The sequence below is a fragment of the Chlorocebus sabaeus genome, chromosome 28, assembly GCF_047675955.1.
Source record: "Chlorocebus sabaeus isolate Y175 chromosome 28, mChlSab1.0.hap1, whole genome shotgun sequence".
NCBI classification, from domain to species: domain Eukaryota; kingdom Metazoa; phylum Chordata; class Mammalia; order Primates; family Cercopithecidae; genus Chlorocebus; species Chlorocebus sabaeus.
The window spans coordinates 1,095,887-1,104,799 of record NC_132931.1 but is presented as its reverse complement, the minus strand read 5'-3'; positions in this window follow the sequence as shown (position 1 = coordinate 1,104,799).

The window sequence follows — 8,913 nt, the reverse complement described above, 5'->3', positions numbered from 1 at the left end:
TACAGGTGCCCGCCACCTCGCCCGGCTAGTTTTTTGTATTTTTAGTAGAGACGGGGTTTCACCGTGTTCGCCAGGATGGTCTCGATCTCCTGACCTCGTGATCCGCCCGTCTCGGCCTCCCAAAGTGCTGGGATTACAGGCTTGAGCCACCGCGTCCGGCCGACTCACTTCCTTTTGAGACAGGATCTCAACCAGTACCGTAACCATATGAGGAACCATAAGCAAGACCTCCTAGCTAATTCAACCGCCTGAATTATCAGAGGTAATAATTGTGACAGTTGTTTTACAACCTGGGATGTCTCCTTACACAGCAAAAGACAACAGGTATACACTTATAGTACTTTGCACATAAAAAACATTGAAAACATAGCAGTCCTGGCCAGGCGTGGTGGCTCACATCTGTAATCCCGGCACTTCAGGAGAGTAAGGCGGGTGGATCACCTGAGGTCAGGAGTTCGAGACAAGCCTGGCCACCATGGTGAAACCCCCGTCTCTACTAAAAATTAAAAAATTAGCCGGGTGTAGTGATGGACACTTGTAATCCCAGCTACTTAGGAGGCCAAGGCAGGAGAATTGCTTGAACCTGGGTGGTGGAGGTTGCAATCAGCCAAGATCGTGCCACTGCACTCCAGCCTGGGGAACAGAGTGAGACTCCATCTCAAAAACAAAAACATAGCAATCCTAATTGTTATTATTTCAAACCAGCTTTATCTCGACCCACTAGGCCCTTATGTATTAATCATAGCAACTATTATTTATTGAACACTTAGTATAAATCAGACACAGCACATACGCGCACACCTTGTTATACTGCACTTTGATTTATCGTGCTTCACAGAAACTGCATTTTTTACAAATTGAAGGTTTGTGGCAACCCTGTGTTGAGTAAGTCTGTCAGTGGCATTTTTTCAACAGCACATACTCACTTCATACCTCTGTGTCACAGTTCGCTAATTCTTGCAATATTTCAAACTTTTTCGTTATTACTGTATCTGCTGTGGTGATCTGTGATCAGTGGTCTTTGACGTTACTACTGCAGTTGTTTTGGACATCATACACTGTGCCCAAATAAGATGGTGATTCAATCAACAAATGTGTGTGTTCTAACTGCCTCTCTGACCAACTGTGCCTCCGTCTCACGCCCTCTTGCCCTCTTGAGTCTTCTTATTTCCTGAGACAGAACAATATTGAAATTAGGTCAGTTAATAACCCTACAATGGTCTCTAAGTGTTAAAGTGAAAGGAAGGGTCCTATGTATCTCACTTAATGTCAAAAGATGGAAACATCGTGAGGCAGACATGTTGAAAACTGAGATGAACAAAAGCAAAGCCTCTTGTACCTGTTAACCAGGTTGTGAACACAAAGGAAAAGTTCTTTTTTCTCTCTCTCTTGAGATGGAGTCTTGCTCTGTGGTCCAGGCTGGAGTGCAATGGCGCAATCTCAGCTCCCTGCAACCACTGCTGCCAGGGTTCCAGTGATTCTCCTGCCTCAGCCTCTCAAGTAGCTGGGATTACAGGCACGTGCCACCACAACCGGCTAATGTTTTGTATTTTTTAGTGGAAACGGGCTTTCACCATGTTGGCCAGGCTGGTCTTGAACTCCTGACCTTTAGATGATCTGCCTGCCTTGGCCTCCCAAAGTGCTAGGATTACTGGCGTGAGCCACCGTGCCTGGCAGGAAAAGTTCTTGAAGGAAATTAAAAGTGCTACTCCTGTGAACACATGAATGAGAAGAAAGCAAAGCAGCCCTATTGCTGATATAGAGAAAGTTTGAGTGGTCTGGATAGAAGATCAAACCAGTCACAACATTCCCTTAAGCCAAAGCCTAATCCGGAGGAAGGCCCTACCTTTCCTGAATTCTATGAAGGCAAACAGGGGTGAGGAAGCTGCAGAAGAGAAGTTGGGGCCGGGTGTGGTGGCTCACGCCTATAATCCCAGCACTTTGGGAGGTCAAGGTGGGTGGATCACCTGAGGTCAGGAGTTCGAGACCAGCCTGGCCAACATGGTGAAACCCCATCTCTACTAAAAATACAAAAATTAGCCAGACATGGTGGCAGGTGCCTGTAATCCCAGCTACTCAATAGGCTGAGACAGGAGAATCACTTGAACCTGGGGGGTAAAGGTTGCAGTGAGCCAAGATCATGCCACTTCACTGCAGCCTGGGCGAAACAGCAAAACTCCATCTCAAAGAAAAGAAATACATTTTGTGGCTGGGTACGGTGGCTCAAGTCCGTAATCCCAGCACTCTGGGAGGCTGAGGTAGGTGGATCATGAGGTCAGGAGATCGAGACCATCCTGGCTAGCCCGGTGAAACCCTGTCTCTACTAAAAAATACAAAAAAATTAGCTGGGCATGGTGGCAGGCGCCTGTAGTTCCAGCTGCTCAGGAGGCTGAGGCGAAATCATGGCGTGAACCTGGGAGGCAGAGCTTGCAGTGAGCCGAGATGGTGTCACTGCACTCCAGCCTGGGCAATGGAGTGAGACTCTGTCGAAAAAAAAAAAAAAAAGGAAGAAAATTATGTTTACACTCTTCTGTAGTCTTTTATTATTTAATTAATTAATTAATTAATTAATTAATTTTTTGAGAGGGGGTCTCGCTCTGTCACTTGATCTTGGCTGATCTTGGCTCACTGCAACCTCCACCTTCTGGGTTCAAGTGATTCTCCTGCCTCAGCCTCCCGAGTAGCCGGGATTACAGGCACATGCCACCCTGCCCAGCTAATTTTTATATTTTAGTAGAGACAGGGTTTCACCATGTTAGTCAGGCTAGTCTTGAACTCTTGACCTCAAATGACCTGCCCGCCTCTATAGTCTCTTAAGTATGCAATAAAATTATGTCTATAAAAACAATGTACAGGTCAGGCGCGGTGGCCCATGCCTGTAATCCCAGCACTTTGGGAGGCCGAGGCGGGCAGATTACCTGAGGGCAGGAGTTTGAGACCAGCCTGGCCAACATAGAGAAAACCCATCTCTACTAAAAATACAAAAATTACCTGGGCGTGGTGGCGCATGCCTGTAATACCAGCTACTTGGGAGGCTAAGGCATGAGAATTGCTTGAGCCCGGGAGGCGGAGGTTGCAGTGAGCCAAGATCGTGCCACTGCACTCCAGCCTGGCTGACAGAGCGAGACTCTGCCTCAGGAAAAAAAAAAAAAAAAAAAAAAAAAAAAAAAAAGGACATACCTTAACTTAAAAATACTTTATTGCTTAAAAATATTAACGATCATCTGAGTTTTCAGTAAGTCATTACAGTTTTGTTAATGGAGGGTCTTGCCTTGATGTTGGTGGCTGCCGACTGATCAAGGTGGTGGTTCCTGAAGGTTGAGATGGCTGTGGCAATGACAGGCGTGCACTACCACACCTGGCTAATTTTTGTATTTTTAGTAGAGATGGGGTTTCACCATGTTGGCCAGGCTGGTCTCGAACCCCTGACCTTGTGATCCACCTGCCTTGGCCTCCCAAAGTATTGGGATTACAGGCATGAGCCACTGCGCCCAGCCTTAATACACCATTTTATAATTTTTTTTCTTAGACATGGTCTCACTCTGTCAGCTAGGCTGGAGTACAGTGACGTGGTAAGAACTCTCAATGAAGCCTCAAACTCCAGGGCTTAACAGATCCTCCTGCCTTACCCTCCAGAGTAGCTGGGACTACAGGCATGCACCAACATGCCCTTCTAATTTTTGAATTTTTAGTAGAGACGGGATTTCACCATGTGTGGCCAGGCTAGTCTCGAACTCCTGACCTCAGGCTATCCACCCGCCTTGGCCTCCCAGAGTACTGGGACTACAGGTGTGAGCCACCATGCCTGGCCTCATTCTTTTTTTTAACTTCACTTTGTTGCACTTCACATATATTGCATTTCTTAACTTTTTTTTTTTTTAATTGAAAAATACAAATAGGCTGGGTGTGGTGGCTCAAACCTGTAATCCCAGCACTTTGGGAGGCCAAGGCGGGCGGATCATGAGGTCAGGAGATCGAGACCATCCTGGCTAGCACAGTGAAACCCTGTCTGTATTAAAAATACAAAAAAAAAATTAGCCGGGCATGGTGGTGGGCACCTGTAGTCCCAGCTACTCGGGAGGCTGAGGCAGGAGAATGGCTGAGATTGTGCCACTGCACTCCAGCCTGGGAGACAAAACAAGACTCCGTCTCAAAATAATGAAAATAATAATAATAATAATAATAATAATAATAATATTTAAAACAATTGAGATGGAGCCTCACTACGTTGACTAGGCTGGTCTCGAACTCCTGGCCTCAACCTATCCTCCCATCTCAGCCTCCCAAAGTGCTGGAGTTAACAGGCATGAGTCACCATGCCTGGCCCATTTCTTAACATAGAGGATTGTGGCAACCCTGCGTTGAACTAGTGTATTGGTGTCGTTTTTCCAACAGCATGTGCTCATTTGGTGTCTTTGTGTCACATTTCGGTAATTATTATTGTATTTCAAACTTTATTACTATTATTTTGAGACAGAGTCTTACGCCATTGCCCAGGCTCAAGTGCAGTGGTTTGACTGGGCTCAAGCGATTCTTCTGCCTCCAGAGTAGCTGGGACTACGGGTGTGAGCCACCAAGCCCGCCTGGCTGTTTCTTTTTCCTCCTCCCTCTTTCCTCTTTTCCTCCTCCTCCTCTTGTTTCTTTTTCTTCCTCTTTCCTCCTCCTCTTTCTTTTTCCTCCTCCTTCCTCCCTCCTTGCTGCTGACCCTGAAATTGCTAGGATTACAGGCATGAGCCACCGCACCTGGCCGTTTCCCTCTCCTCCTCCTCCTCCTCCTCCCCGCTCACCTCTCCTCCTTTATAGGCCTGAGTCACCGGGCCTGGCTGTTTCTGCCTCCTGCTCTATAGGTGTGAGCCACCACGACAGGCTGTTTCCTCCTCCTCCTTTTCCTCCTTTATAGGCTTGAGCCACCGAGCCAGGCAGTTTCCTTCTCCTCCTCCTTGTCCCCCACTTCCTCCTCCTCCTTGTCCCCCACTTCCTCCTCCTCCTTGTCCCCCACTTCCTCCTTCTCCCCATCCTCCTCCTCCTTTACTGGCATAAGCCGACACAACTGGCGTTCTTCCACCTCCTCCTTTACAGGCGTGAACCACCCAGTCTGGCTGTTTTTTTCTCCTCCTTTTTATCCTTCTTCTTCTCCTCCTCCTCCTCCTTTCCTCTCCTCCACCCCCCTCCCCCTCCTCCCCCTCCTTCTCCTCCTCTTTACAGGCATGAGCCACCGCAACTGGCTATTTCTTCCTCCTCCTCCTTTACAGGAGTGAACCACCCAGTCTGGCTGTTTTTTTTCTCCTTTTTCTCTTCCTTTTCCTCCTCCTCCTCCTCCTCCTCCTCCTCCTCCTCCTTTTTCTCTTCCTTTTCCTCCTCCTCCTCTTCCTCTTTACAGGCATGCGCTTCCGTGCCTGGCTGTTTCTTCCTCCTCCTCCTTTACAGGCATGAACCAGCCAGTCTGGCTAGTTATTTTTTCTCCTTTTTCTCCCCCTCCTTTACAGGCGTAAACCACTGCTCCTGGCTGTTTTTTCCTCCACCTCCTCCTCCACCTCGTCTTCCTGCACAGGTGTAAGTCACCATGCCTGGCTGTTTCCTTCTCCTCCTCCCTCCTTTACAGGCATGAGCCACTGCGCCCCGCTGTTTTTTCCTCTCCTCCTCCTCCTTTACAGGCCTTAAGCTGCCTCGCCTGGCTGTTTCCTCCTCCTTCTCCTTTACAGGCTGCGCCACCATTCCTGGCTGTTTCTTCCTCTTCCTTCTCCCCCTTTACAGTCCTGAGCCACCTCGCATGGCTGTTTCCTCCTCCTTCTCCTCTTCCTCCCTTACAGGCATGAGCCACCCTTCCTGGCTGTTTCTTCTTCTTCTTCCTCTTTACAAGCATGAGCCACGTCACCTGGCTGTTTCCTCCTCCTCTTTTACAGGCGTGAGCCACCGCACCTGGCTGTTTCCTCCTCCTCTTTTATAGGTGTGAGCCACCGCACCTGGCTGTTTCCTCCTCCTCCTCCCTCCTTTACAGGCATGAGCCACTGTGCCTGGCTGTTTTTTCCTCCTCCTCCTTTTCCTTTACAGGCGTGAGCCACCTCGCCTGGCTGTTTCCTCCTCCTTCTCCACTTCCTTCTCCACCTCCTCACTTACAGGCATGAGCCATCATTCCTGGCTGTTTTTTTTCTTCTTCTTCTTCCTCCTCCTCTACAGGCATGAGCCACTGTACCTGTTTCCCCCTCCTCCTTTACAGGCTTGAGCCACTGTGCCGGGCTGTTTCTTCCTCCTTTTCCTCCTTCACAGGCATGAGCCACCACGCCTGGCTGTTTCCTCCTGCTCCTCCTCCTCTTCCTTGCCAGGCGTGAGAGCCACTGTGCCTGGCTGTTTCTTCCTCCTCCTTCTCATTCTCCTCCTCCTTTACAGGCCTGAGTCACCTAGCCTGGCTGTTTCTTCCTCCTCCTCCTCTATAGGTGTGAGCCACCACAACTGGCTGTTTCCTTCTCCTCTTCCTCCTTTACAGGCTTGAGCCACCGAGCCTGGCAGTTTCCTTCTCCTCCCCTCCTCCTCCTTCTCCTCCCTCTCCTCCTTTCCTCCATATTCTCCCCCTCCTCCTCCTCCCCCTCTTCCTTTTCCCCCCTCCCCCTCCTCCTCCTCCCCCTCTTCCTTCTCCCTCCTCCCCCTCCTCCTCCCCTCCTCCTCCTTCTCCTTCTCCACCTCCACCTTTCCTCCTCCTCCTACCCCTCCTCCTTCTCCCCTCCTCCTCTCCTCTTCCTTTCCTCCTCCTCCACCTCCTCCTCATTTCCTTCTCCTTTCCTCCTCCTACTCCTCTCCTTCTCCCCCTCCTCCTCTCCTCTTCCTTTCCTCCTCTTCTCCTCTTTCTCCTCTCCTCCTCCTTTCCTCCTTCTCACCTCCTCTTCTTCCTCCACCACTCCTGGCTGTTTCTTCCTCCTCCTCCTCTTTTACAGGCTTGAGCCACTGTGCCTGGCTGTTTCCTCCTGCTCCTCCTCCTCCCTTTTTCTTCTTATTTATTTATTTTTAGACAGAGTCTCCCTCTGTCACCCAGGCTGGAGTGCAGTGGCGTGATCTCAGCTCACTGCAACCTCCGCCTCCTGGGTTCAAGCAATTCTCCTGCCTCAGCCTCCCGACTAGCTGGGACTACAGGCTCCCGCCACCACACCAGGCTAATTTTTGTATTTTTAGTAGAGACGGGGTTTCACCATGTTGGCCAGGCTGGTCTCAAACTCCTGACCTCATGATCTGCCTGCCTCGGCCTCCCAAAGTGCTGGGGTTACAGGTGTGAGCCACTGCGCCTGGCTATTTTATTTTACTTTTTGTATTTTTAGTAGAGATGGGGTTTCAGCATGTTGGTCAGGCTGGTCTTGAACTCCTGACCTCAGGTGATCCACCTGCCTTGGCCTCCCAAAGTGCTGGGATTACAGGCATGAGCCACTGCGCCCAGCCACTATTTTATTTTATTTTTAAGACAGTCTTGCTCTTGTCACCCAGGCTGGAGTGCAATGGTGCGATCTTGGCTCACTACAACCTCTGCCTCCTGGGTTTAAGCAATTCTGCCTCAGCCTCTCGAGTAGCTGGGATTACAGGTGCCCGCCACCATGTCCAGCTAATTTTTGTATTTTTAGTAGAGGCAGGGTTTCACCATGTTGGCCAGGCTGGTCTTGAACTCCTGACCTCAGGTGATCCACCTGCCTTGGCCTCCCAAAGTGCTGGGATTACAGGCGTGAGCCACTGTGCCCAGCATTATTATTTTATTTATTTTAATTAGTTAATTAATTTATTTATTGAGATAGAGTTTTGCTCTTGTTGTCCAGGCTGGTGTGCAATGGCATGATGTCGGCTCACCGCAACCTCCACCTCCCGGGTTCAAGCGATTCTCCTGCCTCAGCCTCCCAAGTAGGTGGGACTAGAGGCATGCACCATCATGCCTGGCTAATTTTTAGCATTTCTGTAGAGATGGGGTTTCACCATGTTAGTGAGGCTGGTCTCGAACTTCTGACTTCAGGTGATCCACCTACCTTGGCCTCCCAAAGTGCTGGGATAACAGGTGTGAGTCACCGCGCCAGCCTATTATTATTGTAATAATATCTGTCATGCTGATCTATGACCGGTGATCCTTAATGTTACTATTGTATCCATCCAAAAGTAATTGCAGGTTTTGCCATTGAAAGTAATGGCACTAGGCCGGGCGCAGTGTCTCACACCTGTAATCCCAGCGCTTTGGGAGGCTGAGGTGGTTGGATCACCTGAGGTCAGGAGTTCAAGACCAGCCTGACCAACATGGTGAAACCCCATCTCTACTAAAAATACAAACAAATTTAGCCAGGCCTGGTGGCAGGTGCCTGTAATCTCAGCTGTTTGGGAGGCTGAGGCAGGAGAATCGTTTGAACCCGGGAGGAGGAAGAGATCGCGCCATTGCACTCCATCCTGGGCAACGGAGCAAGACTATGTCTGAAAAATAAAATAATAATAATAATAAGATCGACAATGGAAGTAGAGAGAGAATTGAAGATGCTACACCACTGGTCTTGCAGAGGGAAGAAGGAACTACAAGCCAAGGAATGCAGGTGGCCCCTAGTAACTGAAAAAAAAAATAAGGAAATGGATCCTCCTCTACATCCTGGCTGACACTTGATTTCATCTCCGTAAAACCAGTTTCAGACTTGTGACGTCCAGAATTAAAAGATTATACATGTTATGTTGAGCCATTAAATTCGTGGTAGGCTGGGCATGGTGGCTCATGCCTGTAATCCCAGCACTTTGGGAGGGTGAGGCAGGTGGAAGGCTTGAACTCAGGAGTTTGAGACTAGCCTGAGAAACACAGTGAGAGCCCATCTCAATTTTTAAAAAATAAAATAAAATAAAATTATTTTAAAAGTTTTTTTTTTGAGGAGTCTCACTCTGTCACTTAGGCTGGAGTGCAATGGCATGGTC